The sequence below is a fragment of the Halichoerus grypus genome, chromosome 12 (assembly GCF_964656455.1).
Source record: "Halichoerus grypus chromosome 12, mHalGry1.hap1.1, whole genome shotgun sequence".
In the NCBI taxonomy this organism is placed as follows: domain Eukaryota; kingdom Metazoa; phylum Chordata; class Mammalia; order Carnivora; family Phocidae; genus Halichoerus; species Halichoerus grypus.
Window position 1 is genome coordinate 49,324,769 of NC_135723.1, and position 16,171 is coordinate 49,340,939.

Consider the following 16,171-nt stretch of genomic DNA (forward strand, 5'->3'; position numbering starts at 1 on the left):
AGGGACAACCAAGTAACTGTTTTTTCTTATTCAAAGGATGTACTGCAGAAAATGCTGGATTATTATTAAAAGGTTGGTTAGACAGGGATTGTTGGATGATTCTGGAAACATGTTAAATTCTACAGTTACATAGATTTAACTAACCTGGAAAGACTAAAAACAGGAAAGGCAGTAAGAAATTATTGTAATAGTTTAAGTATGAGAGAAATAAGACTTGAACTAGGACAATGATAGCAAGAGATGAAGAGATTATTACCAGAGGTGGTCCCAGACTAGATGTAGAATAGTACATATATTACAAAAATTTTCCTAATGAGGGGTGCCTGCGTGGCTCAGTCAGTTAAACATCCGACTCTTGATTTTGGCTCAGGGGATGATCTCAGGGTTGTGAGATGGAGTCTCTATAGGGGCTCTCCACTCAGCAGGGAGTCTGCTTCAGATTCTTTCTCCCTCTCCTTCTCCTTCCCCCTCTGCCCCTCCCTGTGCACATGTGCACAGTCTCTCAAATCTTTTAAAAAGAAAAATTTTCCTAATGACATTTTTATTCCATATTGCTCAATATTCTAATTAACTTCCATTTTTTTCTTCTTATAACAATATGAACAAAAATTTAATTACTAAACAAAGGAAGTGTTTTATCTATACTAGTCTAATTCCCCAGAAAGTCACATTTCGGTAGTTAGTACTGGCATTACATCTAGAAGTCTTTACAATCTACTATTCTAAAATAGAAAGCTTGTCACTTAGTAAAACATTAAAGCTTGTACTTCTAAGAGCGTTACATTGTAAGTAGGATTCATCCTAATTCTATCCAATTTTGACAAAATATTAGGGAAGGGGAAATAAAGGTTTTGAGGTCTTAGCAGTGCTAGAAATTAGTTGGCTCATAAATTTCAAGACTTTTCTTTCAGTTTAAAGTTCTTTTTGAGGGGCGCCTGGGTGGCTCAGTCGGTTAATTAAGTGTCTGCCTTCCGCTCACTTCTCCCTGCTTCTCCCTCTCCTCCCCACTTGTGCTCTCTGTCACTACCTCTCTCTCTCTCTCAAATAAATAAATAAAATCTTTAAAAAAAAAGTTCTTAATGAATACAAAGTTCAGAGAGAACATTAAAAAAATAATAATAAAACAGTTCCATATGCATCAGCCATATATTGATAATAAAATAGGAAGAAACTGGATTTCATTGTGTAACATTTAGTTTGTTCAAGGAATCACATATTCTAGATATTATAGGGAGACAATTTTCCAAGAGGTTTCTCATATACCCAAACATCTTCAAAGGCATTAATAGCTAATTTACTCCAGATTGACTTTTCAAAGATGTTTGCATAGCAGGCAGATTTGCAAAGATAGGTACATCTCCTCCTGGAGCAAATCTGTTTATGTTCCAGAAAATAAAGGTAAAGTCATCTCTCTCCCTGAGGCAGATCTGCTTGACATTCCAGAATAATAAAGACAATGTCTCTTTTGTAACCGGAGGATGTGCTGGTTTGCCCACAGTCCCTGAATAAGGCAAGTGCTCCCAATATCAAGAGTCTTCTTTAATGCACCCCACTGAGACAGCACCTAGTTGTAACTGCATTTCCCTGTAGGAACTGCAATTCAAAAAATCAACACTACACTGTTCTACTCCTTAATGCTACTGCTGTAACAAATTGTCTTTTCTCTGAGCACAGAGTTTCAGGTCTTACCCTGATACTTAAGATATTAGCATGAATGTCTGCATGCACGTATCATATAATTCCTCAGATCCTGCCAAGTTTGACTTAACAGATATACGACAATCATATCAGCTCTTAACTTCAAAAATGTAAGTAAATTTGAATTCTAAAAAATGACCTAATTTAAAATTTTCTTTTGCATATATGTAAATAAGGTCTAGGATGAGAACATGAGAGATATTTAGCTTTGTTAGTACTGAAATGGAGAAAATTCTTAAGGACAGGGTATGGGATTCTTGCACACAGAAACATCTTGTTTTTACTGCTAGCAAATAATAAATAGGCATTTTAAACTTACAACAGTTTTTTTTAAGAAAAAAGTCATTTCAAGAAAAATGGTCTATGTTCTTAAAACCAACAACTTGAAAAAGGTAAAAAAAAAAAAAAAATCCAAAAATTCCACTACCTAGTAACTTCAACGTTCAATAAATATCATTCCCACAACTCTCTATTAATATATGCAGTAGGACAAAAGGATGCAGGAACAAAAGCAGTAATAGATTCTAATGAGATGACATTCCTTTTTTTTTTTTTTTATCTAGTTAGGAAAGAAAATTGAATAGAGTAAACCTGAAGATGATGCTAAGCTTCAGATTATTTTCCAGAGCACTAAGCTTCTAAATGTTAAGAAAAGGTAGCATGGAGAGCATTAAGACATTGGATTTTTAATGGCAACAAATTTCATTTGTCAGTATTTGTTGACCTCCTTCTATGAGAGGAAAACAAATAACACATTTTAACTTCCACCTCAAGCCTGGTTCTGGTCATATTATTTTTACACTGACAGGATTTATTATACTCACATTCTATTCTAGAACCGTAATACCCACAATGTAGACATATCTACAGCCCAAAACACTTTTTATACAAAATTTCTCCATTTCTAAGTTCTTTTTAATTCACTTCTTCATGTGATGAACTGTATCTGCAAGGAGTTTTTTTAGTTGGTCTTGTTTTTTACAAAAGCCTCGACATTTTTAGATTCTTTGACTTTTTGCTTTTAGACTCAAAGAAGAGACATTTGGGAAGAAAAGTTTGGTTCCCTCTCCCTCACAGATCTGTAGTCACTGCTCCACCACCACCAAGCACCGTGTACTATCCTGATACTTAGACTCCATTTCTCGTTCACCTATGTTACCTGATAGATCTCAACATCAGTAGTTCTAATAATACATGTAGACATTGTATTTTATTTTCCCCCTCATCATCTTTATAATGGACAATTTGGCTGATGGTCACATCCTTGTATTCCACTTGCATTCCCTCCAAAGTTCATAGGCACAGCTTCATTGTATTTGGATAGTGAATATTGTGGAGATGCAAGAGGTCAAGCAGAGTTTTTCTTTAAGTTTTGATTTTGGTTTTTTGGCACCTAGGTCCCTGTCTGAAGAATTCTTTATGAGGAAATTCAAAATCCTAACCAAAATCAGTACATGCTTACTTGGCAATTGTTATTCCTCAATTTTCCCACAGCTATGCCCATTTGGTCTTATAGAATTAGTCATTCCAAGGAAATATTCTTCTAGCTTTGAGAATAAGCATTATCCATATGTTGGATGCCTTTATCATCATTCACATCTATTCTCTTTAATTTTTACTTAGAGCACACTGTAATTATCTCAAGTTTCCCGCTATAATAACCTGGTATCAGTTGTATTCTATTTCTCATCTGCTAAGTAGTTCTAAAATAGCGTTGCTCTAGTCTTAATTTTATTTCCTCTGATAACTGTATTCATCTCTTGCAATGCCATCTTTGAAGTTTGTTTTTAGCCTTCTTGAATTCAAATTTTTACTGAATTCTACAGAACAAAAGGTATGAGAATATTTTGGGGGTAGGGAAAGCATTGATGTTTCTTTCATATTTTTAAAATCTGATTTGCATGTGCTGCAATTCTTTTTAGTATGAATTGTAGTGTTCCCTAATTTTGTTTCATAAGTTGCAGAGTTAAAAAATGGTGGGCACTGAAAATTTTCCCTACCTCTGCTGCTGTACCACAAAGATTTAAGGGATTTTCTCTGACTTTTCCCTGGCCTTCATTTCAGCCCCTCAATCTACTTTTCCCTCAATTAAAATTTAAGAATTATCTGGATAATCACCATTGCCCTATAACAATGTCTTGCAGATCCATGGGTAGGGTTTAGAAGACAGGATGAGCCAGATCAAGGTTCCAGTAGATTCAGGGACTGTCAAGGGCCCCTTTGTGATTCAAAAACAAGTGTTCATGCTGTGTCATCACATGATGATAGAGGCAAGGAAACTCTTGGGAGTCTCTTTTGTAAGAGAACTAAGGCCTTCATGAAGGCTCCATCCTCATGACCTAATCATCTCCCAAAGGCCCCACTTCCTAACACCAGCACACTGGGGTTAGGATTTCAACACATAAATTGTGGGGGAGAACCCATTCAGTCTATAGCACTTGCGTATTACACATTCTCCAAAAAAAAAAAAAGTATTCAATAAATGTTAAGAGTATTTTCAGATTAATATTCCTAAAACTGAGCTTCATTTCATTTTTTTTCCAATTAAAAACATTTAAGAACATACGATTATATATATACATGTATGTGTTTAGATTAAATCTCAAGTTCTATAATTGTTAAAGTCCTCCATAATCTACTTATATTCTGTTCAAATCCTAACCATGCAACTTTACTTATCAACACTACTTGTCAACAAAAATATTCTTTACGGCCACTTTCTTCTATTGTCACAAACACTGGACCCTTTCTCGCCTGTGATGGCTTCAGCCCATACTGACTTCAATATATACTTGTTCCCTTGTTAAAGCTTTGTTTCTTAAACTTAATTATAACAGTTAATAAATACAACATAAGCTGCTAGAATACAGGATATAGATATATGGAGGCACAATTCCCAGCCAATGTTAACTTTTGTTATTATTAAGATATATTTGTTCTACTATTAATGAATTAAAATTCCAGTTAAAAGGTTCATCATCTAGGGCCTACAAACTAAGACAGATATGCACACACAAGTATTAAATAGTAACATTTTCTTACCACCTTTAAAAAACAAACAGAAACACTGCAATTGTTTTCTTCCTAAAATTGACACTCTAAAGAACTGTTTCCAGTTAAGTGTAATTCTTTTTTTTCTTTTTTTATCATATTCCTTTTCTCCCACCCAGAAAATATTTTCCATGCTTGAGTTAAAAAAAAAAAAAAAAGAAAGAAACACTTAGATTTACCTAAATATAAAAAAGAGTCTTGGACACCTTTAATAAACAAAGACCACATTAGACAATGCTATTAGGTTGTTTATGAAAACGCTCTATGATATCATTTCATGCTGTCATTCCTAATGTTTCCACACTCAAACACAACAAATGGAACAATCTGCTGGCTAGAAGAACTCCTTGTTCTGTAAATATTTTGGTTCAAAGAACATTTAAACAATATTTAAAACAACCTTCCAGTATGTTCAGTAAAATTAAAGAGGTATACTAAAAAACAAAAAAACCATGAAGTACTTTCCTTACGTCATGACAAATAAGAATTTAGAAAAGATTTACTATTAACGAAATGTGCAACCATCTGAATACTAAAAATAATATTTAAAGCATGGCTATTAGAAAAGGAAATGGATTGTCAAAAAATGTTTTCCATTTCAAGAAGAGTTAAGGTTTAACTAAGGCTGAAAGACCTTGGTTCAAGTCCCACGAGTCAGAGGCTCCAAAATATGTTTCTGAAAAGTCAACCTTCTTTTTACAGAACATGTTGGCTGGACCATCTCTAAATCTGATTCCATTAATTTCTCACCTCCCTCCCATCCAAACAATGGCACTAATGTGGGCATAAACGAGCAAATAAGAGTAAGATACACTTTCTACTCTGTAGACAATAATAACAATTAAAAGTCTTGTGGTTGCCAAGGGCAACCCCAGTGAGCTGGGGTAGAAGAAATGGAGATGTTGGTCTCTGGGTACAAAGTTTCAGTTATGCAAGATGACGAAGTTCTGGAGGTCTAATGTAGGGCATGATGACCATAATTAACAATATTGTATTGTATACCTGAAATTTACTGAAGATAGATCTTAAGTTCTGACAAAAACCAAAAAAATAAATAAAACACAAAAAACAGTAATTATGTGAAGTGATGAATATGTTAACTACTTTGACCGTGATGACCATTTCAAAGTGTATATGTACATCTTAATATATATATATAATCATATATATAATTTTTGTCAATTATATCTCAATAAAGCTGAAGAAAAAGTATCTTTCTATACTGCAAATCCACATTTTTGAAAGGCATCTTCTGCCAACTGTGACTGCTGAGATTGGGCCATCAGTTCATCACTCAGTGTGTTTATCTCTAGTGTGTGAATGCTGTTCCTGGACCTTCTGAGGTTAACAGCCCAGATCTTCTCCTTCTCCATTTTTAGTAATTTTCACCTGAGAAACTCCTTTAATAAGCATTCATTATTTTCTACTCTTGCAATACCAGTTAATCTTTACTTCATGGTTATTTTTAGGCTTTTGTGGACGTTTTGTCCACCTAATGCTGAGCATTTACTATTTTTTATTTTTTTAAGATTCAGCATTAAAGCCCTTTTTGTAGTTTAACACGGTCTTTGGTGCCAAGCTCCCTGGCTCTGAAACAAGCTCTGCAACCAGCTTCTGTGTGACTTTGGGTGAATTACTTAAGCCCTGTGGCTCAGTCTACTCATCAGTAAAATAAACTCTTCAGAATTGATAAGAGGGTTAATTAATATATGAGAGTTAAGGATTAACTTTTCCAGAACTTCTTCCCTATAGGTGAGCTTCCTGGGAAGCTTTAGAGGAAAAAAGCTTTAAGAAAATAAATCTTAGTGCATTTTTGAGGTGATAAATGAACCAGATTACCATTCTGCCATGTTATGTAAGTTATGGACCTCCAAATATGAACAGTGAGCTGGTACATCATACCAGTAGACTGCTACTTCACAAGCTGCCACCAAAGACTCAGACCCTAACCCATTGGATATACCAAAGTCTTGGCCTTCACTTAGTCCTAAAAATGCTGGGCAGGCAGAACAGCATTAGAACCAAGGTTCTGCCATGTCACAACAATGCTGGATTCCAGTACCTTATCACACCAGAGGAAGGGCTGGTACTTCCTTGCTTATGCAGCTTAAAAGCCACAGTGCATGAAGACTGGAGTCTAACATTAGCCTTTAAGGTCCTTGTGCAATGTTACATAAGGCAATGGTCACTGTCTCTATTCCTGAGTCCAAGGACTTCCCCCGACAATCACTGTTATAAAAGTTTGAAGTCTAGTGTGAGCGCTGTCATGTCATTCATCTTTGTTTGCTTGAATATATTTAAAGCACTAATAACCATCCCTGCACATAGTGCTATATTTAATGTCTGCTATGTTTATTCCACTCACTATTCATTTAACTCCCACTTTTAAATAGCACTTTAACACATCACCACACCTCCATTACCCCTTGGCATTGTATACCTTACATTGGAAGTTTTACCCTTTTTAAGAATCTACGTTAAATATTTTAAACAATTATCTTATTGAAATCACAAAGCACACCTACATATATATTATCATTATACTCATGTTGTGTTACGAAAACTGAGGCACAGAAGTTTAAATAACATGTTTGAGATCATACAACCAGTAAGGGATAGTACTCAGACTAAGGTCTATTTGATCCCCCAGTCCCTTTCTTTAACCTCAATACACTGGGTGTCAGTTTACTCCAGGTGACTATTACCTCATCATGAAAGTCACAAGACCTTTACTCAGAGAGAATGATACTACAGATTCCAAAGTCAGCTCAGGAGGAACAACCTCATCTGGACAAAGTCATTTGAGTCCTAAGAAGTTTAATTGCTGCCATACACAATCTCCTAACTCAGATCATTTTTCTGGGTCCTGGACAGGGAACCAAATATTTAAGAAAGGTCCTCCAATGCCGGTTCTTAGATTTTATCCTGGAAAACAGTCAAGGGTGTCCGAACCACTGCATTCAATACATGCCGAGTAGTTGGTGATGGTAGCAGAAGTGATTATTGTGGTAATAAAACCTTTAAAAAGTCCACCTTTATACATCCCCTTCTCTCTGTTAAAATTCCTTTGAAAGCCATACGGTTCTGATGCAAAACTACAAGGATTGTGGAATAGAATATACAAACCTCAAGCCTTACAAACCTGAACACTATCCCAACAAATTCAAGGCTCCCATTTCATCATACAAATTATACATCCAAAAGCTGGATATTGTGTCTATAAAAAAAGGTAAAGCTACCAAATGCACATCTGCTCAAGCTTATCTTCCCACCCAGTTTCACTACAGAATGTTATACTTCATATAGCTAGTGGAAAATTTTGTAGTAAATTAGAAATTACTAGCTTTAGCTCATAAGTATTTTTGGCAGGCATATTCTGTATTACCCATTTTGTCATTTTGTAAATGACAAAAAATATGTTAAAAAGGTATTTGCAGTAATATGACCTCTTTATTTTTTCCTGGTAGTGCATAAAACATTTGGAAGCTGAGTACTGGCAAGATGACATAAACAAATCTTCTGTCTTAATTAAAAATATAAAAGGCAAGAAGAGAGTATCCTATCCACTGATGGATTAGCATTTCATTCATTCAACCAGTAAGTATTTATTGAGGGCTCTGAGCCGGACCGCAGATTGTTCACGGAGATCGTAGCAATGAACTAACTACACAAAGTTTCTGTCCTTGTGGAGCTTACATCATACTGGAAAGATGAAATCAAGTTTAGACTTGTGTTTCTCCAATTTCAATATGCATAAGAATGCCCAGGAATCTTGTTAAAAATAGATATTTTTATTCCTGTAGACATGTGTTGGGGGTCTAAGAATCTGCATTTCTAACAAGCGGCCAGCTGATGTTGCTAAAACTGGTTCATGGAAACCACTTTGAAGCAGCAAGAGGTTAGAGAATTTGAACCCACTTTAATCTAAAAGCCCACTCTCATTTTCAGTAGAAATGAGAAAATTTCTCATTTCAAGAGTGGGCTTCCATATAGCCATCAGAATATAATTTCAACTTGGACTCTACTGAAGCCATTGCATTTCCGTATCATCTAAAATAAATTACCCACATCTTGATTTAATCAGCATGGCAAATATACATGAGTAACATTAAAGAATTACTTCAACTATTTTTTTTCCAAATTCGTTACCAAATTTATAGCATAATCTAATTTACTTTTACAAAATCTTAACTTTTTCTAAGTAACTAGACACTGTCCAGATATATAGAAGTATAATTAGAGCCCATTTCCTATATAATTATGCCCTAATAAAGTATGCACAAGTTATATTCTAGTCATAATATCATGGATTTAGATTAATTAGAATCAACACCAACAACAGTTTCAAGTCAGTTTTATAGATGATTTAAATAGTCTACTGAAGACTATAGTTTATTACATGTAGCTATACATTCATTAGAAATTACAAGTACAACACATATGGCTTTACTCCCAACCCACTGTAAAATTTGAGCATTCATGAAACCTAACAGATTGTTTTAGCAGTTCTTAACTCAGGGCAACTTTGTCAAGTCAGCAAAGTCAGGACACATTTTCAGTTGTCACACGTGGGATAGGAAACTACCACTGGCACCTAGCAGAGAGAGGACAGGGATGCTATCACATATTCTATGATGCACACACTGGCCAACCTCCAAGATAAAAAACCATCTATACAAGTAAGTCAAAAGCATAGCTACTGCAAAATCCTGCATTAGTTGGAGAGTTCTAGTTTTGGGTATTCAGCATTTATTTGTGAATCAATATGTGATACCAAAAACAGTAATATTCTAGCAACTTTAAGGCTTTAATATAGTCACTCTTTTTATAAGGGAAATACTAAAATTGATTTTTATCAAGTGTTTTAATATTTTTATCATACCACAAATGTGACAAGTGTATATTCAAAATGAGTAGGTAAAAGGAGGTATATATTAAAACCAGATTTGCAACTCAGTAAGCTCTGTATCTTGTTTTTTCACTGTCTTTAATTTTAAATTAGATAGGAAATACACCATAAGAAACCATAAGCAGCTACAATCGTGTATGAGCAGCTTAGTGATTTCACATGCTTTTCTATCACAGAGGAACTATCCACTAGATTAACTTTTAGGGAATATTTAATACCATCCCAACACTTGTACAATCCAAATACTACCACTGTAATTGTTCAAATCCTATGTAGTAAGCAAAAAAATTTTCATTATTGTATTTTCCTCTCTACCAAGAAATGTAATTCCCATATTTACGTAGAAAATAAAATTTTCATCTCATACAACTTTTCATTATAAGCTATATATTAGTAACCTATTGAATATACATTATTTAGTGTATAGGTCCAAAATGTTTTTATAATATTAAAGATAAATTACTTTTTAGGCAAAAGTAACTTAAAAAAGATCATGTGACTTATTTCAGAAGTGTGTGAACACGTGCACACTTCAGGATATTTTTTAAGCAGTATATGCCCAGTTAATAAAGAAAGGTAAATTTGTATCTTGATGTAGAATCCTATTTTATGTTCTAAAGAACAAACCTTAAAGTGTTGCTTATGGACCTATTTCTTCACCCCACTTCAGAGCCCCCTCTGCACAGCTCATTTCCTCATCTCTCTCTCTCTCTCTCCCTCCCTCCCTCTCCCTCTCCCCCTCTCTCCCTCCTTTCCTGACAGAAGGCCTCTGGACACCAACTTTAACTTCATCACTCTGGCTGACTCCAGTTCATCTCATCTCTCCAACATCTGCTCTTTGCCCTTCCCTTCCCTCCTTTTGTGAAAATAGTTGTCTTCTGGCTGGGAAATCAATTAAAACTTCTTGGGCGTACTTTTCTAAACTCCTCTCAACAGTTCACGTGATTGATGGATGCCCAGCGGCTATCTCTTTATCTCCAGAAATGTATTTGGCTGACATCCAGGTGGAGAGGTTTTCCAGAAGCTTGCTTGTTCATCATCCTCTCACCATTAACCACAACTATGTATCTGGTTCTCACCATATATACGGCCTTGTGCAAGGATCAGTGATAAAAGAAATGGTGAGAGAGATGGGTATAAGAATATAACAATAAAAGGCAGAACATGCACAGTGACACCACTGCTGATGAGTAGTTTAGGAAGTCCAAGAACCGGAAAAATGGGGACAACTTCATGAAAAGAGTTATTAAACTGAGTCTCAAATGAAATCTGAAGCTGACTAATAGGGATGGAAATATAATTAAACAGAATGCTAGGTGAAAAAGACAGAAAACTACAGAATTTCGGGCGCCTGGGTGGCTCCGTTGGTTAAGCGACTGCCTTTGGCTCAGGTCATGATCCTGGAGTCCCTGGATCGAGTCCCGCATCGGGCTCCCTGCTCGGCAGGGAGTCTGCTTCTCCCTCTGACCCTCCCCCCTCTCATGTGCTCTCTCTCTCATTCTCTCTCTCTCAAATAAAGAAAAAAAAAAAAAGAAAACTACAGAATTTCAAGGCAGGAGCAAGATAGTATGTTTGACTACAATAGAGAGAATTTAGTGAGTGAAAGGTTCAGTATAGACTATGAAAGAGATCAAATAACTGGTCAAGCTGTATAGACTTTGACTCATAGACAATGAACAGTCACTGAAAGGATATAGTATCCATCCAAAAGAAAAAGAGATTTGAACTTAAGCAGGCAAGTACTTCCAGGCTTTGGAAACAAGATGCCATGGATAATTTATTATGACTACAAGCTCAAATGGATATATTTGGTTCAGTTTCCCTGGAACAACAAAAACCCAAGAGCCATTATTTAGCTAAAGCCATGAGAACAATAGAATGAACTACTTTATGGTATTACAAAATAGAGTTATACTGCATGCAAATAGTTGAAATGAAATTCATCTCCAAACTCATGAGGGGAGATACAATAATTCAAAGTATAAAATGTTATTTTAAAAACATGTATCCTATATTTGGAACCAAAAAAATCAATAAAGTGAAGTGAAATCACAGTAAATAAGCTCTAAAACTGTATCTCACTTTAAATAGCATAAGAAAACAAGTGAATATATATTATTCATCAGTATCAACTGATGAAGGATAGAAACTATAACTTACACTCCAATGTTTTTTTTTCCAAACAACATGTTTTCAGTTTTTTATAGACTTTCCTCCTAAACATGTTTACCATGTATGTATGTAAAATCAATTAATTTCCTGAATTAGAAGAGCTGATTTTTTTACAAATATATGCCCCAGAGTAAATGTTGTGTATTCTTTTGATTTGTTTTAACTCAGCGTAACAGTTGTCTAGAACTCGTGAACAATGACCTCATTCCTAAGTGGACAAGGATGCAGAATAGCATTTTTCCAAATTAACCATCTGGTTCCTTGAGAAAGGGTAATATTTCATTATGTGCCTGTGACTCAAAGACATACAGAGACAAAAAACGTAGATATGTACATAAAGTACACAAAGTGGTATTTAAGGAGGATTATATTCACTCCCTCATTAATAATGACTCTAAAACTATGACAAGCAGTTGTAATTATAAACTGTTAATTTTATTAAATACAGCATGAATATAATTAATACCATCCCAAGCAACTAGGTGGTCCAATAATTTTGAACATTTTTTTTTACCTCTGGAAAACTGATCAGGAAATCTGGCTAACATCCCAAATAAACTCAAAGAAATTAATTGGATGGTCTTCAGCTAGTTTCTGTAGTCTTGTATATACACCAAAACCACATATTCTAACTGAATTGTGTTGGTATTGTTCAGTCAGAAGTCCCACGGTAGTGTTTACTGTGTTATTTCACTATACTTCACTGTGTTCAGCTTCAAAAAATGAACAAATCCTTTATCTTTAAAGCAAATATTGTGTTAAATGTCAAAATAAGCATAAAATAACCCCATTTTGAATGGGTCTTACCATGTTGCAATGACTTAATTTGTTCTGTTTCCTTCATTTCTGCTCTTATTTCATTAGCTATTTTTGATGTTTTGTTTAACTAGTATGTCATACACTGAATCTAGTTAGGTCTATAAGAAAAAGCACAGATCCATATATTCACTGGCCACAACCTTGAGGGCATTAGGCAAAATAAACTAGGTATCACAGACAGCCTCAACAAAACCAAAGGGTGCCTTACACCCAGGAAAACAAATGTGTCTCAGTCATATCCTGCTAGTCATTGGTTGTTACACAGAACAGTAATGATATTATGTGCTCCAGGAAACAGGAAGAAGTGGATAAGCAAATACAAGAAAATCTCCTATAGTCCCTGTTTGTTCCAAATATAAGATAAGCATTCTTTAAGAACTTCATTTCTTTCATTATATCAATGAAAAATGGGTTGAAAAGACCTGGGCTTGTAGGGGTAAATGTGATGTAAGAAAACATTAAATACTACATGTCGTCTTCTACAGAACTTTAAGAAGCAATAGCCAACATAATCCTTTTATAGATATAACTGGTTTATATCATTTCCGGCTCAAGTTTTCCATCAGTTCATTTTGCTCTTAGGACAAAATATCGGTAACAACAGTAGCAGCACTGGTGGTGGTAGTAACCTTCACAGAGCCTGTCCCCACGTCCCAACACTTCACTTCCACTTCAACCATAGGAGTCTTCTTTCAGCCTACTCAACACAACTCTCTGAATGCCTTTTACACACTCTTCCTCCTGGATTTCTCTTAGCTAACTCCTGATTACACTTAGAGGTTTAACTCAATGTCCTATCTGCCAAGAGATTCTAGCTCACTGCCCTCCTTCTGCACTCTAAAGGATTTTCCAGGGCTCTCTCTCACATTAGCATACTTTACTTATTGCTTACAATTGTTTTCACCATTTGTAACTAAACATCTTTAATTCATTTACTGTGTTATCCCCAACTCAACACTATGTTCCAGATAACCCTTGAAGGAACCACACTTGTTTAATTCAACTCCCAGTATCCAGTGACTAAATCTTAACAGGCATGTATTATTTGGTAAGTAAATTAGGGAATTAAGGACTAATGAAGAATGACCACATTCTTATAAATCCCTTACTTATAAATCCCTTACTACTCAGCAAAGTATATATCATAAACTATTTTTCAATATTTGTTGAGTTAGGAAACAATGATAACAGACTCCTCCATTACTGTCTTATGTACATTTGGATAGCTCGAGCTCTAAATTAGGTGTGGTCCATGAAATACTTCAAACTCCTTAAGAAATCAAAGAAATATAACAAGCCTGATTATAAAGCCTTGAAATTCAAGTATGAGTGAAATGTTCTTATGTATGGAGGTTAGGAAGGGTGTCCCTTACTTAGTTCCTTATTTTACTTTTTAACCAACCTCTTTCATGTATTTGGTGTGCATCATTAGAGTTTATTCAGTTTGCCTCCTAAGGTAAGTTTCAAAAATCTAGCACAGATAATTATAACACACATACCCAATCTCTTCCTTTAGTTTCAATGAGAATCATTTTTTCTTTTCATGCCAATAAGACAATCCTCCCACTGTGTACTGAGCAGCTCCACACCCTCACTGATCTGCCCAGCAGGTGACTTGATTTCAATCCTGGTGACTTCAGCTTTTTTATATGCTCTTTTCAGAGTGAGACAAAAGCTCTGGGAGGTAAAAATGTTAGAAAATGGGGTGTTTTGTGTTTGTCTGTAAATTATGGGCTGAAAAATGACACAAGATAAATTTTCCCTTATGGGGGAGAAAAATATATAAAATTAAGCAATCCCTTACCCAAGGGGACTTCTTCCTAACATTAGGTATAAACCCTGTTAAACATCTGTTTTTTCAGTTCTTTTGTTTTACCTTTTCTTAGAAGAATATTTAATAGAAATCATAATGAATCAATCAGCACCTGCACTCAATAGTTATGTGATCTCAGGTAAATCATTAAACCAGAGTTTTCCTCTATTTGTAAAATAAGGTGGGGGGATAGATTATTTTAAAGGATTAAGGTACATAGCATATCTCTGGCATATAAAAGGCACTCCAACTGTTAGTACTGTGGGTGTCTGAGAGAAAACATTTTGTTAAGTCCTTCTGTGGTCTAATGGTTTTTAGGCAAATTTAGAAGCCAGGACAGATTTTTGAATGACAGCTCCTTCCAAGTCAACCGAGATTCTCTAACTTTACAGAACACACAAAGTTCTTTTTTGTAAGTTCTACATGAACTCTTAGTTTTAAAAAATCCAATATATCTCCTCAAAGGAGTATATTACAATTAAGAGGTGCTTGAGAAACAGTGGTACTTTTTTTTTTTTTTTTTCAGATTTACTTAAGTATTTGAGAAAGAGACAGTGAGAGCACACACAAGAGACCACATGAGCAGGAGGGGCAGAAGGAGGGGGAGAGAGAATCTCAAGCAAACTCCACACAAAGCACGAAGCCCGAGGTAGGGCTCGATCTCACCACCCTTGAGATCCCACACTTCAAGGACTATGCCACCCAGGCGCCAAATCAGTGGTACTTCTTTCTTTTGAACATCCGCATACATCTTGGTTTTATTAAATGAAAGAAATCCCTAACTTCAAATCAAGCCTAATTTTTTCAAGTTCTAAAGTTATCATGTATATTTATAGATCAACTAGACACTTGAAATTCAGAGAGAAATTTAAGTGCTTAAAAATTAGATATATCAAGCAGAGCACACATAAAGAATAAAGGAAAGAAGATTTTGGAAAGAGTTGTTCTAATCTTCAAGTCTCTGTAGATCTCTCCATAAAAACAGACAGTACAAGAAAAAACTTCAAAAATGAAAACCTGTAGATGTTATCTATCACAAAACCAGTATAAGTAGGTAGGGATAAACTGCGAGCAACTATAAAGACCCCCACTGTTTAAGATAATGTGCAGGCCAAAGAGGAGGGGTAAAAAGGAGCCCAAAGAAAGTAATACAAAACCATTATCAGGTATTCTCTGGATACCTTAGCAGGCTATTCTGGAAAGAGCAGCAAAAACTCAGAGGCCATCTAGTCTCCAATTCAAAGTTGAAAACAAAGGGGCCACATGAAGGTTCTCACTCTGCTGGGGGGTTATTAGGAGTCTGGGCCCAAACTAAGAAAGCACCTTCTAAGTCAAAGCATCAACCAGAAAAGTCTAAATTGACAGAGGTGCATTAGGAGCCGAAGAGAAGATCCAGGTAAAGGAGAAAGGTAGCAAGGATAGAAACTCAGGAAGAGCACGGCGATCTCTTCCATTTTTCCTGAGCAAGTGAATAAGAAGATTATGCAATTAAGCTATAAAAATTATTCTGACCCACCCCTTCATCTTAAATATAGATTTAAAAAACTCTCTTACTTAAAAAGTAGCAATAAGAGAGGACCTCAAATCTCATAAGAAATAAAAGAATAGAGCACCTGAGTGCTTCAGTCAGTTAAGCATCCAACTCTTGATTTCAGTCATGATCTCAGGGTTGTGAGATCGAGCCCCACGTCAGGCTCTGCACTGGCCAT

General features: G+C 35.4%; 1 protein-coding gene across 6 annotated transcripts in view; it reads right to left on the reverse strand.

Moving 5' to 3' along the window:
- Positions 1-16,171, reverse strand: part of CRPPA (CDP-L-ribitol pyrophosphorylase A) — a 407,209-nt gene that overhangs the window by 243,577 nt on the left and 147,461 nt on the right. The window lies entirely within an intron of this gene.